This window comes from Lissotriton helveticus, chromosome 10 (assembly GCF_964261635.1).
Source record: "Lissotriton helveticus chromosome 10, aLisHel1.1, whole genome shotgun sequence".
In the NCBI taxonomy this organism is placed as follows: domain Eukaryota; kingdom Metazoa; phylum Chordata; class Amphibia; order Caudata; family Salamandridae; genus Lissotriton; species Lissotriton helveticus.
Window position 1 is genome coordinate 131,173,201 of NC_136071.1, and position 16,782 is coordinate 131,189,982.

The 16,782-nt window shown below is 44.2% G+C and overlaps 1 protein-coding gene and 1 long non-coding RNA gene across 3 annotated transcripts in view; one reads left to right on the plus strand and one right to left on the minus strand.

Moving 5' to 3' along the window:
- Positions 1-16,782, plus strand: part of UNKL (unk like zinc finger) — a 513,314-nt gene that overhangs the window by 63,990 nt on the left and 432,542 nt on the right. The gene's annotated exons all lie outside the window — the stretch shown is intronic.
- Positions 1-16,782, minus strand: part of LOC144786015 (uncharacterized) — a 352,278-nt gene that overhangs the window by 29,991 nt on the left and 305,505 nt on the right. Inside the window, exon 3 of the long non-coding RNA XR_013602075.1 lies at positions 12,825-13,039. This is a non-coding gene — a long non-coding RNA (uncharacterized LOC144786015). The remainder of the gene's footprint in view (positions 1-12,824; positions 13,040-16,782) is intronic.

Consider the following 16,782-nt stretch of genomic DNA (forward strand, 5'->3'; position numbering starts at 1 on the left):
ATGACAGTCCCGCTTTTGACCAGAACTTCAAATCTATATCCCCCCCCCCATGGAGTTCAATGCCTTTTCTGTGTCAATTGCAAGAGGGCGATTGCTTGAAAGGGAAATTTAAACTGCGTGATGACCCCTATATTGGATTGTGTTTTTCAACAATTGTGACATAACACCACTTTGATCGGATGAGCTTGTTCCGACTTACCCTTATATGCGTGTACTAGCAGTTTTGCGGATATTTTGTTCTTTGTGTTCAATACTGAGAGGGCTACAGGATTCACATTTATCCTTAAGTTGATCAGGCTTTGGCATAGCAGGTACAACTACATCCCAGAACTCTAGGTAAAATACCCAATTTCAGGCTTTCTTCCTACTTCCGCAGCATCTTGGGCAAACTTCTACTCATGTATTTTCAAGAATATACTGACGTCTAATTTTGAGATACTTCTAATAAATGTGTCTAGTTTGCAAATTAGGCCACCAACCTATGTGGTTTGTGAGCTGACTACCTTCTAATTATCTGATATTCAGTATTCTATTGTGATTTGGCTATACTACTTGCATCTTCTGCTTTTTCATCCTATACAGTAGTAAGGGAGTGAAGTTGATTCATTTAAACAACCATGTTTTACATTTTATCTTCCAGCTGGAAGACATGCCCTTCTGTCTCCGTCACTATCGATTCTGCTGTAGAGGGCTTGTCTTAAAAGGTCTACATCTACTTTCTTTTCATTAATCTTATTTTCTAGCGATATTCTACAGTCCTTCTGTGCAGCTTAAGGCATCTTAGTTACGGCAGTCTAGCCGTCCGCCATCTTGTTTCTTCTTGGGGATCCTGATCAACTACAAAAACGTGTCTAGTTTTCCCAGGTGCTGTGTGTTTGCTTTTTTGTCCCTTACCATGATGCCACACTTACTGTGAGATGAAGATCCACCTCTTTTGATATTTTGGTTGCCACTTGTGCCCAGTAAGTCCTCCTTTCCCAACCAACCTATTTGTCTGCATTTACTCACATTAATTCAATAAAGCTGCATTGGGACTCACTAAAAACAACACCTCCCACAAAACTGGAAGGTTGTATTGCTTTATTTGTTCTTCTCATTTCCTCTGGTCTGGTTTTTAGCCCTGCTTTGTCACTCTGTTATATAATATAAAGTGTTCAACAGAAGACGTATATGCCCCCCTTCCATGCTTTTCCCTTGTAGATTTGCACTGAGAAAGAAACCATCTGCTCCTGTTGTCCCTGAGTTGCAGCTTCGAACGGTGTCCATGAACTAACATCACAATGCTCCTCTGTCGTTATCTCTCTCCACCTCCCCCACCCCTCCCCTCTCTCTCTCTCTCTCCCACCGCTCTTTCTATCCACCTCTACCTGGCATGATTCGCACATTGTGAAAATCTTGTCCCCAAGCAGTTCAGTAGTTCAGTAGTGCAGGAGCAGTCGCTGGAGCTCCCACCTTGGGGTCCAATGTGCTGGAGCCTATTTGCCCCAGCCATGGTCACAGTATTACACCAGACATTTTTTTCAATTGCTTATTACGAATTTCACACTTGAAACAGAAGTATGTGTGTTTTTTTTTTTATCGACTGGTAAACCTGAACATTTTTCCACTTTTCTAATTGTTTTCCCAGTGTACATTCTCCCAGATTACCCCTTTCCCGAAAGGACCCCTGTCTGACCAAAGTTTGTATTCAGCTTGGAATGTGAAATTGGCTGACAGTGTGCACCAGATCTCACCATTTCTGCAATGCGTAGGGTGATCCTCTATGTGTGTTCCTGCAACTGATTTTTTAGGTTTTGCCTATTAGACAGAACATGTGCTATCTGTGGTGAGAGGTATTGTGAGCATACGGTGGGCCTAAAGCCTACCCTCTGCTTACGTTTGGTTGGCTTCATTGTCACTCATTTGCTTGCTTCTAGTTGTGTACTTCCTCTTTGCATGCATTCACCCTGCACCCCTACAGTGTCTAAGTCCATTCTTAGACATTTTAAATGTAGTAAAGCCTTAAAGAGCATATGGTCTGAGAGTTGGTTAATACGAACTCCACAGCTCCATAAGGTCTTTACTAACACCTGGGAAGTTTGATAGCAAATTTCTCAGCTCAATAAACCCACACTGATTCCAGCGTGGGATTTAATGTAAAATGCACTCTGAGGTCATCTTAGAGATGCCTGCTGAACAACAACCAGCCTTGGTGTGGTTCCTGAATGGCTGCCCGCCATTTGCCACCAGCAGGCAGGTTCCTGAACCCCTGGGTAGAGAGCCTCCACTCTCTGGATCCAGAAACAAAGCCCATCCTGGGCAGAGGTGTCATGCTTCCTCTCCCAGGATGGGCGTGGTCCACGAAGAGGAAGCTTCAATTGCCTGACCCTTTGGAAGCTGTGGCTGCCTCTTGTAACCCCCAACAACTGGCTCCCACTGGTTCTGCCCCCACTTTGGGTGGAAGAATCAGCGAGAAAACCAAGCTCAGGTGGGGGCGGCGAGGTGAAGCACACATCTCAGTCCCCTCCGTGTTGAAGATGAGGGGACTCAGCCAATTAGGGAGAGGCTCATGCCCCCCTCCTACTGGAGCGTGGCATAATAGGGGTTGTACCCCTGACCAGCACACCCCTTTTAACGCACCTAAATCTATTATTTATTGAACCTTGCCATCTTCCATTCGAGGAAGAAAGAAGGACCGAAGAGTCGTGCTGACCCCGGAAGAAAAGGAAACCTACTGCTTTGGCCCCTGCCCTCACGGCCTGTCCGTACTTCAATCTGCCTACAGTGAGACCCCCCGGCAAACCCAACAGCCAGCAACCCCCACAACCCAGAGGACCTGCCTGCACGCATCTAACAGACTCTGCCTTCTGTGAGCACTGGATGAGCTCAAGCCAAGACTCACCCACAGAATCCTGATCCAGGTGGCTCAGCGATACTGCACCACTATGCTCCTGACACCCACAGCCCGGGTTCGAGTAGCCCAACACCACGAGGAGTCTCCCCAGCGATCCTGCCCTGGGATCTGCTGATCCCTGATCTCCCTTAAGCCTCAGCCGATGCCTCCAGCATCAACCTGAAGGGTCCCCGCGACCTGGGCTTGATGTCCCCTGGGCTTGATGTCCCATGGCCTTAGTGGCCCAACTGACTGTGTCCAGGAATCTCCCAAGAACCCAACTTACCTCTCCAGCAAATAGTTGCCTTCAGGAAGTCTTGCTGCTCGAGCTCGCAGCAAATTGCCAAAACAAAGGTTTCCTTTGCACCCGACTGCCCCTGTGCTGCGGCTAGTGCAACTCCTGTGCTGATTGTTGGCCCCTGATGTGCTGACCTTAACCCCAGGGGCTTTGCTCCCACACCTGAGTGGCCTGCTCACAAGCAGTCCTTAACCGAAGGCCCCGTTAGCCCTATTGGCTAACATTGGTCCCCTGCACTCTGCACCTGGCTGCCCCAGTGCCGCTGGTGGTGCAACTTAACTGCCTACCTAGCCCTTGAGGAACCTTGGTCCTAACCTCCAAAGCTCCAGTGAGTCGAGTACTTACCTGTAAAACCGATAACCTTTTTTCTTCCGTAGGGACCAATGTAATGTGTTGTCCGTAAAAATTTTCTAAGTCTTGAACTGACGTTTGTATGGAAAAAAGTAACTGCACTGTAAATAGTTAAAAGTCTTACTTACTGTGTATTGTGAGATCCCCGCGTGGTATCTAGGCATACCACTGATGTAATCTAAAAGTAATCTGTAAAGATTGCAGATTCAACCACAACTGCATTTCCTTGTAAAGTCTTGCATTTGAGAGTATATTTTACTTGCATGTACCAATCCTGCTTGGTTTTAAAAATAAAACAAGTATACCTTTTTATACTTACTTATTTGGTCTGGATTCAGTCTGATTGTGTGCCACCAGTCTGGATTGAGTGAATACAAACAAAGCTTAACACAACCTCTGGATAATCCTAACTGCACATTCACACTGCGACAAAGAGAGCTGTTGGTACTTACTAATATAGTCTCTGCTATATCTCTGGGGACTTCCTGGTCTCTGTGCACTCTATACCTTACCTTGGTGTAGTAAATACAGAGCCAGCTTCCTAAACCTGTGTTTTCCCTATCAATGGCCAGATGTAGGTAAATGCATGTTTGCGATTCCTTAATAGCGAGTTTTATTGAATCGCTATTAAGGAATCGCAAAATGCCATGTAGGTAGGAATCGCAATATTTTTTGCAATTCCTTAATATTCCTTAATTGTGAATCGCAAATTGCGATTCGCAATTAAGGAATACCTTCCCATTCATTCCTATGGGCCAAGAGGTCCATAGGAATGAATAGGAATTGCTCTCGGAATTTGCGAGTCACCAAGGGGCACTCGCTAATTGCGGGTGCATTTTCAAGGATGCCAGGGTTCTGAAAGGACACCCTGTTGCACCCCTGAAATGTGCATGTGTGCACATGTGGCACACATAAAAACACACAAGATGATGGACGGAATGTTGCACATTCCGTCCATCATCTTGTGGGTTTGGCTGTTCACCCTATGTGGGAAGGGTATACCCAGACGTGGGTCCCGTGCTCACTGAGCCACTGGAGTCAAGCTATCCTGGCTGATGAAGGCTGTTAGCCAGAAACCGGTCCTAGGATGCTCGATTCCGGTCCAGGGAAGACATGGCTTGGCAGTTTGGTCTGGACTGTTCCCATGAGGCACAAGGGTCAAGACTGATTTGCATATGGCCATGTCTGAACTGGGGTGTCTTGGTGAGCAAAATAACGATGGATTAAACCCAGATCTGTTACTGGCGGTGAATGTTTTGCCATTGTGCAACATTCCGTCCATCATCTTGTGTGTTTTGCTGTTCACCCTATGTGGGAAGGGTATGCCCAGACATGGGCCTCTTCCTCACTAAGCCACTGGAGTCAAGCTGTCCTGGCTAATGAAGGCTGATGGCCAGAAACCCATCCTGGGATGCTTGATTTCGGTCCAGGGAAGACATGGCTTGGCAGTTCGTCTGGACTGTTCCCATGAGGCACAGGGTCAAGACTGATTTGCATATGGCCATGTCTGAACTGGGGTGTCTTGGTGAGCAAAATAACGATGGATTAAACCCAGATCTGTGACTGGGGGTGATTATTTTGCCATTGTGCAACATTCTGTCCATCCTCTTGTGTGTTTTGCTGTTCATTCTATGTGGGAAGGGTATGCCCAGACGTGGGTCCCGTGCTCACTAAGCCACTGGAGTCGAGCTATCCTGGCTGATGAAGGATGATAGCCAGAAACCGGTCCTAGAATGCTTGATTACGGTCCATGGAAGACATGGCTTGGCAGTTCGGTCTGGACTGTTCCCATGAGGCACAGGGTCAAGACTGATTTGCATATGGCCATGTCTGAACTGGGGTGGCTTGGGGAGCAAAAAAATCTTTGCCGGGAGGTGAATGTTTTGCCATTGTGCAACATTGCTTCCATCATCTTGTGTGTTTCACATGTGGCGCACATACATGCCCTACATGAATGTGTGCCACATGGCACTTAAAAAAAAAAAAGCAAAAAAAATATTTTTTAAAGGAAATTGCTAATTACCACCAACTTGAAGTTGGTGGTAATTGGTGATTACTTTAGGCTAAAGTGCACTTTCTTTTGTACTACTTACATTGCATTTAAGGAATCGCAATTTGCAATTCCTTAAATGCAAGAGCAAAATAAGGAATCACAATTTTGCGATTCCTTATTTTCCTAGTAGGTTTCAACTTACCTACATTGCTCGCTGCCAAATAGCGATCGCAAACGCTGACATTCTGCAAATTTTAGCATTAGCGCTCGCTGTTTGGCCACCTACATCTGGTAAATTCGAAAAAAAAACACCTGGTCTACAAGGCACCTCTCTTGAGGTCAACCATATTAGCGGAGATAGTGATTTACAACATTTAGTTTCCATATACGCCTCCCTTTTCCATTACGAGGTAGTAACCACCCGCATTTTTGCCTTCAATTTTCAATAATTAAAACGGTTTTACAGATGGCAGTCACCACACTCGATTACCCCTGACCAGCTTACAGGAGGATTGATGTGAAAGGTGCATAAAACTTGAGAATCACAATAAATAAAATAGTGAAAAGGCAAGATGACCCCTCTCGTGCGCAGCACCAATCAAGCTCGCTAGTTTTGGCACTCACCAGCTGTGCCCACTTTTATCATCATCAGTAGTCATCTTGCTTTTAAAAAAATAAGTCTAGTGTCCAAAACAAACAAAAAAGGTGCTGAGAAAGCAGTGAAGTGAATAAATCACATCCCACTATGTGACCATGTGAAACTAAAATAGAAATAAAATGCGCTTTACTCGATACCACTTTATTGTTCACTGTGCACTTATTCAAATTAAAAATCGGTTGGCTGTCATGCATACCGCTTCATACTGAGCCGACATGTTTCATTGCCACAACAACTTCAGGGCAAATTCTTCAGGGCAGCAAAGTCGCCTGGCACCAGTACTGGACACTTAAATATCTTTTTTCAGGGACTGCCAAATGTAAAAACGGAACAAATACACAGCCCATCACTCATATTCTCATTTCAAGCAGAATGTCTGCGAATTTCTCTTCACACCTGTACAGTTTTTATTACCCTAAATGAGCGACAGTTCTTCATACCAGCTCTATCCTTTAGGTCACTCAAGGGACTCATCTGTGAGTCCTCTCAGTGGATTAACACTCAGTTGTAATGCCAATCTACAAAGTGACAAGATTATTGTTACTCAAATGTAAACAGAATAGTTCACAACACCTTCCTTTCATACAACGATCACTCTATTATAAGAAACTATCAACCGGGACCCATATCGGTATGCACTCTCGGTATGCGGGTCACACCCACACGCAGTCCGCTAATCTTAAGTGTTTCGATGCTACCAGCGTGCCACCGCTTTAAAAAAACAGACCACTTACAGTCATTTCTTATTGTCATAGATATCATGTTACCCTTGTCCTGCATCTTGCACAACCTTACCGCGCAGGGCCTCACGGACCGTATTGTCTCGACCGTTTGCCTCTCCCGGTCGGGCGCCTCGCATTTGAACTTCCGGGGGGCAGCCCGGTCATGCGGGAAGACTGCAAACGTCGGCGCCATTTTGGAGAGGGGTATTGCAGCCACCAAACATGTCTATTAAACTTTGTAGCAGGAAAAACTGTTGTGTACTTTCTCGTGCGTCGCCTTAATATGCAGCCAATTCATGGTCCTATTTCTTAATAATTAAAAAATAAAATTATTTTATGATTTCTTTCCCCCCCCCCCCAAAATAAAACTTTATTAAGGACTTAAAGGAATTTGTATAACCAAAACCACAGCGTTCAGTGGGGCAGGCAAGGTTGGGAGACAACAAACTAGACGTACACCCAACAACTGGACATTCAACAGTACCTCAAGTGAAGAGGAAGAAGGGGGTCAGCAAACTAATCCCAATAGCGTGAGGTTTAACCAACAAGAGAAGAGCAACAAAGATCTAGGTGCACTACTCCGTTCTTTTTTAGGCCATGCCAAAGGGGCAACAGAGGGGGTGGTCAGACTGGCAGAGGCTGCGGTCGTGGCAATCAGAGCCAGCCATGGCAAACTTACTCCGCTAGGATAACACGCAGTCGCTGGCGGAGTCAGATATGAATAATATAGTGGTGAATTTGTCTGATCATACCCTCACCATAAGTGAGGAGAGGGTATTGAATAAAGGACTGGGGCTTGTTCCCACACTGACTCATGATGCTTTTAAATGTAGAGTTGAATTTCATGAGACGATGCGAAAGGTAACATTTAAAAAGTTTTTTGCTAACAAACCGCAGGACCCTCCATCACTCTTTAACACTACTTTGAAGAAACCATCTCAGTTCTGCCCCCCAACAACGATGATAGGACCAGAAGTTCTGGTCTTTGAAAATAGGGTGTTACAGGATATTATGACATTTGAACATAGCAGTACGTCTCAGAAATTCAGCAATATGAGCCGTGAAGATTGGAATGCAGTTAATAGTCTGCAGAACAACCATTCGCTCACCACAAAATCAGCTGACAAGGGTGGGGCGGTGGTTGTTATGAACTCTATTGATTATGTTGCTGAAGTGACTAGACTGCTGGGGATGCGTAATAACTTTCATCCACTTAATCGTTACCTTGTTAACGAACTGCAGGAGATTGTTAGAGATATGGTAGGAACTGTAAAAGAAAACAAATGGATAACAGTAAAAGGAAGCGGAGTTCCTGATTAACAATAAGCCCAGAACTCCTGCTTTCTATATCCTACCAAAAATACACAATCCGCAACGTCCCTCGCACGGTCGACCAATTGTGTCAGAGATTCAATCAGTTTTGGAACCTCTATCCTAATTTGCTGACTTTTTCATTAAAGACATGATGGAGGTTTGAAACATTCTGGAGGGTCTGCATTTTGATTCTTGCTGCGAATGGTCACTATTGACATCGAATCACTTTATACCTGCATACCCCAGGATGCCACGCTGGTGGCAGCAGCTTAGGCCTTGGGGGAACAACAGTGGTTCTAGAATGCACCACAGTCTTTCGTACTGCAACTGGCGCTTACCCATAACTACTTCAGCTATAAAGATAAGCTGTACCTGCAACCCACAGGAACATCTATGGGCGCAACTATGGCGCCTAGTCTGACCTGCATCTATGTAGGCCAGTTTGAAGAGCACATAATTTACCATCAGTCTAATCCCTTCCAGAGGAATTTACGCCTCTGGAAGCGGTATATAGACGATGTGCTCTGCATTTGGTCAGGCGGGGAAAGTACCCTATTGGAGTTTAATTGGCTGAATCAGCAAGATGCCAGTTTAAGATTCACATGGACGTATAGCAGTCAAAAGGCGGTATACCTACGATTTGGATATCAATGTGGATAGTAACACTCTGTGCACTGGAGTCCATCACAAATCTACCGATAGGAACTCACTCCTTTTGTATCAATCATATCATCCTAGGGCATTAAGAGACCACTTGCCAGTGGTACAGTTCTTGCGTTACTGCAGGAACTGTTCCACCACTGCAACATACCTTGAACAATCAGAGGAGCTGTGTGAGAAGCTCAGGCAGAGGCACTATCCTCACAAGATAATCAAACAAGCTAAGACAAGGGCTTTAAACACCCCACGCAGTGTCCTATTGGAGAAAAAGGAAAGAACTAAAGACAAGTGTGTTCCTGTGGTGATGACTTTTGACCCATTGGCTACCCGGATTCGACAATCAATACGTAAACATTGGGCATTGTTGTCTACCAACGACTTTAAAATGCCCAAACCCGAGATTTGCTTTCAAAAGGTCCAGTAACCTAAAGGACAAATTAGTTCATACTCTGGCAAGCCCACTACAGAAATTAAGACACAACTGTTCCACCAGGACGTTATCCTTGTGGGACCTGTTCGGTATGTGGCCTTACTAAGAAGACCTTCAGTGTAACCCTGAACTCTGGCAGGACGTGGCATCTGACACGATTCAGTAATTGCAATACCATTAACGTGGTCTATAGGTTGACATGCCAATGCGGTCTTCACTATATAGGACTCTTAAATCTAGAAAGATTCAAATCAGAGCACCATTAGAACAGGAAAGCTTACCACTAAACTAGTACAACACTGTCATGAGTAGAAACATTCATTCACCTGGGTGGTACTAGAGCAAGTAGTGGGGGACCCGCAGACCATTGAGCGACCGATGGCTTCTAAAGAGGCACGCTGAATGTTTCAAGAGAAAAGTGATCAGATTGGGCTTAATGATTTTATTGAATGGAATAAAGTCAAGTATTGAGTTCTGTCTTAGAACACGTTGGGAAGATCTATCCTGTTTTGGTGTCCTTGAGTGTAGAATGTGAAATTTCCTTTGACCACAGCGCACCATTCTATGATAATGAGCACAGGCCGTGCGTATGCATTAAGTGCGGAAGGCGGTTGTTTATGACACTCTTTTGTAATGAGAAAAGCTATGAATTTTCCAGTACGAGAAAAAGGGCGAGGACAGTAACCTTTTATCTTATGAAGAGTATAATATAGGAGTCAGTCGTTTGAGTGACCTTATATTTTGCTTGTATTTTTGAATGGGGGTCACTTTAATAATAGGCTCCGGTGAAGGGAGCCGGGATGAGGAATCTGTAGTCTGGGACTTTTGGTTATACAAATTCCATAAAGTCCTTGATAAAGTTTTATTTTGGGGGGAAAAAAACAAAATTCTTTTTTTCATAAAATAATTAAAAAAAAAAAATGTTAAACAAATATGACCATGAAATGGCTGCATATTAGGGCGATGCCCGAGAAAGTACACAGTTTCTCCTGCTACAAAGTGTAATAGATCTGTTTGGTGGCTACAATACCCCTCTCCAAAATGGCACGACATTTGCCGTCCTCCCACGCGACCGGGCTGCCTCCCGGAAGTTCAAATGCGAGGCGCCTGGCCGGGAGAAGCAAACGGTCGAGACAATGCGCTCCCTGAGGCCCTGTGCGGTAAGGTTGTGCAAGATGCAGGACAAGGGTAACATAATATCTATGACAACAAGAAATTACTGGAAATGGTCTGTTTTTTTAAAGTGGTGGCACGCTGGTAGCATCAAAATACTTAAGATTAGCGGACCGCGTGTGGGTGTTTTTATCAATGCCTGATGACGTCTACTGTGTGACCCGCATACCGAGTGTGCATACCGATATGGGTCCTGGTTTATAGCCTCTCATATGAGAGTGATCTTTGTATGAAAGGAACGTGTTGTGAACTATTCTGTTTACATTTGAGTAACAATGATCTTGTCACTTTGTAGATTGGCATTACAGCTGAGTGTTAACCCACTGAGAGGACTCACAGATGGGCGTCTCTTGAGTGACCTAAAAGATAGAGCTGGTATGAAGAACTGTGGCTCATTTAGGGTAATAAAAACTTTACAAGTGTTAAGAGAGATTCGCAGACATTCTGTTTGAAAGGAGAATATGAGTGATGGGTTGTGTATTTGTTATGTTTTTACATTTGGCAGTCCCTGAAAAAAGATATTTAAGTGTCCAGTACTGGTGCCAGGTGACTTTACTGCCCTGAAGAATTTGCCCTGAAGTTGTTGTGGCAATGAAAAATGTCAGCTCAGTATTCAGCGGTATGCATGACAAGCAACCAATTTTTACTTGAATAAGTGCACAGTGAATAATAAAGTGGTATCGAGTAAAGCGCATCTTATTTCTATTTTAGTTTCACATGGTCGCATCGTGGGATGTGATTTATTCACTTCACTGCTTTCTCAGCACCTTTTTTGTTTGTTTTGGACACTACACTTATTTTTTTTAAAGCAAGATGACTACCGATGATAAAAGTGGGTACAGCTGGTGAGTACCAACCAGCGAGCTTGATTGGTGGTGCACAAGTGAGGTGTCATCTTGCCTTTTCACAATTTTTTTGATTGTGATGCTCCAGTTTTATGCACCTTTCACATCAATCCTCCTGTAAGCTGGTCAGGGATAATAGAGTGTGGTGACTGCCATCTGTAAAACGGTTTTTATTTTTGATAATTGAAGGCAAAAAACCGTGAGATTACTACCTCGCAATGGAAAAGAGAGGCGTATATGGGAACTAAATGTTGTAAATCCCTACCTCTGCTAATATGGTTGGCCTCTAGAGAGATGCCTTGTAGACTAGGTCTTTTTGTTTTGAATTTGATTGAGTGGAGGATGACCTGGTTGTTTCTTTTCCCCTCTGTAGCTCCTTGTTGTGTGCACCTTGATCTGGCCCCAAGGGTTTTGTTTACTATAGTATTGATGTCTCGTCTCCCTGTGAAATTAACATCCTACAGGGGAGTGATGTAATACCCCTGACTTATGAACGCAGTGGTGCCGGACAAGCACAACAGGAACAGAGGAAAATGAATTTAGGCTAGAAATTAATACTATATTTGTGCTGTCCAGCCGGAAAGGATCAATTTAATGTTTTAAATATTTGCAAAAAATAAAGTGGGGACACAATCCTGCATCCGACAAAGTATACATAAAACAAAACCAAAACAAAACATAGGCTCAGGCAGAACATATGCTTGTGCGCCATACATTAAATAAAACAAGCATAGATGTGTGGAGAAACGGTTACACATGAGCAATGACAAATTAAATTGCGTTTACGGTGTAGAGAGAGTTGACGCTTCGATCCCATGAAAGCAATTGTGGGATCATCATCAGGACATTACATTACATGCCTGAGTAAAATTGCCGTAGGAAGCGACCTGTGGTAACAGGCCACGGGATCAAGAATGCCTATTAATGGACCAGGGTAATTAAATAGGGAACCGGTTGGGATTGACCGTGAATACGGTACAATCAGCCATTAAAAAGGACCAGGCGCATCGATGTAGAAACCTCGGTCTGGAATGCGCAGGAAGGTTACCCGTGCATTACAGACCGAGGTGTCCCCACTTTATTTTTTGCAAATATTTAAAATATTATGTTGATCCTGTCCGGCTGGCAGCACAAATATAGTACGGATTTCTAGTCTATATTAATTTTCCTCTGTTCCTATTGTCCTTGTCCGGGACCACTGTGTTCATAACTCATTGATACCCAAGGTCTCTGACCATTGTAATTGTGATCTCTTGTTTCTCATAACACGTAGTACCCCTGACAGCACCCACAGAGCACCAACTACTAAGGTGGGGTGTCACATATATACTTTCCACTGTCCACACCAACCCTTTCTGGCGTACCCACTAAGAACATATCTAACCAACCTATCTAACTGAACCTTTGAGACCACTAGGGGAATGATTTATGTAAATGGATTGCCTTACCACAGGAGCCTGTGTTGAATCTTGAAAGATTGATATACCTATTATCACAATCCCACTCACCTGAAACCCAGGTACCACGGAAACGGAGATAGTCCATCCCCTCACCTCATGGTTAACCCTCCACGCTGACTGGAGAACTGATGTGGGGAATGGGGAAAATTGGGAAAAGAAGGGAAGGATTCTTTCTGGCTTGAAGTGACTCATGATAGGTACTTGATAAGCATAATCCATCACATGTGTGCATAGCCTCTGGGAAGGTGCTTCAGATAAGTGCCCTTCAATAAAATAAGAGAAAAAAGAGCGATAAGCATGGGTTTTGTTCACGCAAGGTAGGCTCAATCAGATTTGTTCCCAACATAGAGTACAAGTATAATACTCACCCTTTTAGAGGAAATCAACCATCGAATACAGAGAACATAGAAAAACCCCATGCATAGGCTTCTATTTATCCATTCCAACAAACTTTATTTCGATCTATCAAGACGTTGAAAGTGAACAATACAAACAATAATACATGAAACCGACAATATGCAGACCTAAAATAGAAGCAAACCTCCGTTAAATACTCCGAGAAATTCATCATGACAAAAAGAGATTAGTCAATTATGGATGCGGCTAATCAGCAAGCACTGGTTACCCCTTGTCAAGTTAGCAGCTTCAAGTTTCAATTGTTCAGAAATGTCAATATTTAAACTAGTTAAAAATATATTGAAAGATTAAAATGAATAAGATGGGTAAAAAATTACAAAATAATGTTTGTAAAAAGACTTTTTGAGATTACAAGACTAAATTTAGCAATGACCTCTGATGGTGCCACATAGAATTAAAAAGCGGGAAACAGCAAAAACTATTGGTGGGTGGGAGTCCATTCACAGTGGTCTAAATGCCCCTGCAAACTGCCTAAACCCAATATCTGTCTCGTTGGTGCAATTACATCCAGGGCATACCAGGGGGAGGCTTTGGACCATTTGTTTGTGAAGGCACGAAGCGGCAAGGTCCCTGTCCTGAACTGGAAATAAACTTTCCTTGCCAAGAGAGGCTGGATGACATCCAAAAAGTGCTCAAAATGATACTCTGCTTTGATGCTTAAAAAGTAACCTGTTGAACGACCTAGTTGGACATTCCCCTGAATTTTGGCAAATTGACTGATCTGTAAGCTCTGACTAATACAAGGCGCAGGGTGGCCTGGCACGCTACTTCCGGGTTATTCCAAAGATTTGGAGGACCTAACTTGTAGCATGCATCCCTTATATGGGCAAACCATGGCAAATGGCACGCACCCGGAAGATCCAGAATCTCTTTAAATTCTATCTGATAGTCTGTGAGTTCCGAGGTAGCCCACAATCTACGCCAGAAAGTTAGTGGTCAGAGGCCAATCTCCTCTGCTATGGGTCTAATACCAAGGTCCATATGTAAAGGGATAAGAGGAGTACTTAGAGGAAGACCCAACAACTGCCTCAGGAGGTTATTCTCGATTTTAGACAAACCCCCAGGATGGCAATGCCCCCAAAGATCAGCCCCATAAATTACAGCGTTCCTGATGTGCACTTTATAAATCTCGGCTACCGTGGCAGCTGGTTTGCAAGAGGAGCTCCTGTAAGTTTTTAATACTCCACCTACCATCTGGGCAAGTTTGAGACTTGCTTTGGCTAGCTGTGGGCCCCAATCAACCATTTCAGACAGTGTGACACTCAGTCAATGACGGTCACCTGTTCTAGCAGGGTACCATTTAGAGGGTGTTAGGACGTGGGGTTTTAGATGGATTAAAAACCATATATTTGGTTTTAAGAGTGTTGATCTCCAGCCCCCTGGTTGCACGGAATGTTACAAATCTATCAAGAATCCTCTCGATGCCCATTGGTGACTTGGAGAGGAGCAAGGTGTCATCCGCAAACATCATAGCAGTGACCTTGCTGTGCGACAACTTAGGGGCGTCGTTGTCCACAACCTCGTTTAGGTGGGCAACCAGAGCGTTAATGAAAAGGTAAAAAAGGGTTGAGGCAAGCGCACACCCCTGCCTTACTCCTCTAGTGACTTCAAAACGAGGGGTTAATCCCCCAAATTTCCCATACCTTACTTGGGCATAATTGCCCTCATGCAGTCTCATGATCAATGTCCAGAGATAGGGGGGATTCCCAATTGTTTGAGAACCTCCCACAATTTATCTCTGGGTACCAAATAAAAAGCAGTTTTCAGGTCGACAAATATCAGATAGAGGCTGCCACCCTCCATTGATGCTGTCTTCCAGTAGAATGGCTGTAACCTTAGAATTCGGTCAATGGTGGAGGTGTTTTTCCTAAACCCTGCCTGGTCGGGACTCAGGATTTTACACTCCTCCATCCACACTTGAAGGCGATCGAGGAGGACCCTAGCAAACAGTTTCTGTGAGACATCGCTCAGACTGATCGGCCTATAGTCCGTTGGTAAGATAGGTGAGCCCTTTTTGAAAACTGGGTAGATTTCAGCACCCAGCCAGGTGCCTGGGATCACCATACCTCACAGGATACCATTAAAGACTACCCCGAGGTAGGGACCCCATATTGTTGGTTCCTCCTTAAATATGTCCCCTGGAATCTTGTCTAAACCTGGTGCTTTACCAGAAGGTAACTTCCTTATTGGATTTAGGACTTGAGCTAGGGTGATCCCTTGCTCCTCGTCAGCTGCCATCAAGGGGATTGATAAGAGGCTGCCAGGTTCTTCTGAGTCAGTGTCTATTTCCATAGAATATAAGGTTTGGAAATGGGACTTCCATGCCGCTGCTGAAATATTGGGCTCTAAGGCTGACTGGCCTTCTTTACTATCTGAGCACACTAATGACCAGAACGACTTCATGTCTCTATTAAAGAGAGCCAGTCTGATGGCGTCCCATCTATCTGACTCCCAGACCTTCTTTGCTTGTTTAATGCAGTCTCTATAGCAGCACCTCATTTGCTTGATCAGTTGTCTATCCTTACTTTTAATAGCATCAAGGAGAGCTCTCTTTGCCTTACGACAAGTATCATTGTACCAAGTTAAGACCGTCCTTTGCTTTGTAATGTACCAGGGGATTAAATATATTGGCCAGACTTGTTGTTAGTTCTGTGTACAGCACCTCTATTCTGTCGTTATATTGGGGAGAATTCATTTTCCAACAATCTCCCCCATTTCCTGGAGGGCCTTAATAGTTAGAGCGAATAATGCAGCTATCTTATCCGGAGACTGCTTTAGTGTTCCCCATCTGATTCTCCTCCTGTTATTAGCAAGAGCTAGATTGCTAACTACGATGGTGCTGCTATCCATAGGATTACTGAAGTTTGGGAGCTGTAGCTCCAATCGCAGGGCATTATGATCGCTGTCATCCCGTGGCAGGACAGCGAAATCAACCACCCATTTCCATTATCTTGCTTCAACTAGAATATAATCCAGCAAGGAGGATTGTCCAGGTCTATCTGACTTAGTACGGCCATTACAAGCTCTCAAAGAATAAGTTGGTATAACAGCGTTGATCTGGAGTGCCAACGGTGTCCAGGTCTTGATTGTTTGTATCTGACGATCGGAGATTAACCATAACCAGTCCTCTGCACTAAAATTTACAACAGAAGAGACCGCAAGGGACTTGAATTGGCAGTTAAAGTCACCCCCCAAAACCAATCTTCTATTCGGGGAACAGTACTGATAAAGGCGTTCAATTGCTCAAAAGTCTGTGATTCGTGGAAAATACTTACAGGGCTGGAGTAAATATCAATAAAGGCAATTTTGAGGCTAGATGAAAAAGTAAGTATGGTACACTGGATGTCATTAGACAGGGTATTCAAGTGGTCCACCCAGCAGTCCAAATATGTAGCCACACAGGTTCTAAGGCCCCCAGAAGGTCTTCCTCTCCCCTCTTGTATAGCTGGGATTTTAAAGAGTGCATACCCCGACCTCACAAAATCACCCCTAGCCCAGGTTTCCCGAAACATCATGGGTACCCACAAAGAGCCCCCAATTTGGGGAGTCAAGTTTGTTTTTAATTCCGGCGGTGTTCTAGGATATAATC